The sequence below is a fragment of the Sander lucioperca genome, chromosome 6, assembly GCF_008315115.2.
Source record: "Sander lucioperca isolate FBNREF2018 chromosome 6, SLUC_FBN_1.2, whole genome shotgun sequence".
Classification (NCBI taxonomy): Eukaryota; Metazoa; Chordata; class Actinopteri; order Perciformes; family Percidae; genus Sander; species Sander lucioperca.
The window spans coordinates 1,416,206-1,416,571 of NC_050178.1; the positions used below are offsets into that span (position 1 = coordinate 1,416,206).

A 366-nucleotide genomic window follows, 5' to 3' on the forward strand; every position below is an offset into this window, starting at 1 on the left:
AGCGGAAGAAGATTTGAAGGATTTGAAGCATGTTCTCATTCACTTCAATGTTAAAAAAAAGTCATAAAAAGCTTAATATTTTAAAAAGTATAAATAGTAGAAAAAAAGTTGAAGAAGTCCCATCATTAGCTGAAAGAGCTGAACATTTTAAAAGTTGAATGGTTTTAATAGCTGAACGTATGCAGAAGTTACAGAGAGCCAAAAAACGTACGGAATAAGAATAAATAAAGAACAGGATAACAATAGTGGGAATGCTGCTGAACAGCATTCCCACTAAATATACCCTCATGGTGGTGGCAAGGTATGGCATGAAACCCCAGCTCAAGTAAATGGTTATAAATCAGTCCCTTGAGACGATGCGTTCTT

General features: G+C 35.0%; 1 long non-coding RNA gene across 1 annotated transcript in view; it reads left to right on the plus strand.

The window, feature by feature from the left end:
- The window catches only part of LOC118495333, a 21,956-nt gene extending 21,590 nt beyond the window's left edge, over positions 1 to 366 (plus strand). The window contains exon 4 of the long non-coding RNA XR_004897709.1: positions 354 to 366. This is a non-coding gene — a long non-coding RNA (uncharacterized LOC118495333). The remainder of the gene's footprint in view (positions 1 to 353) is intronic.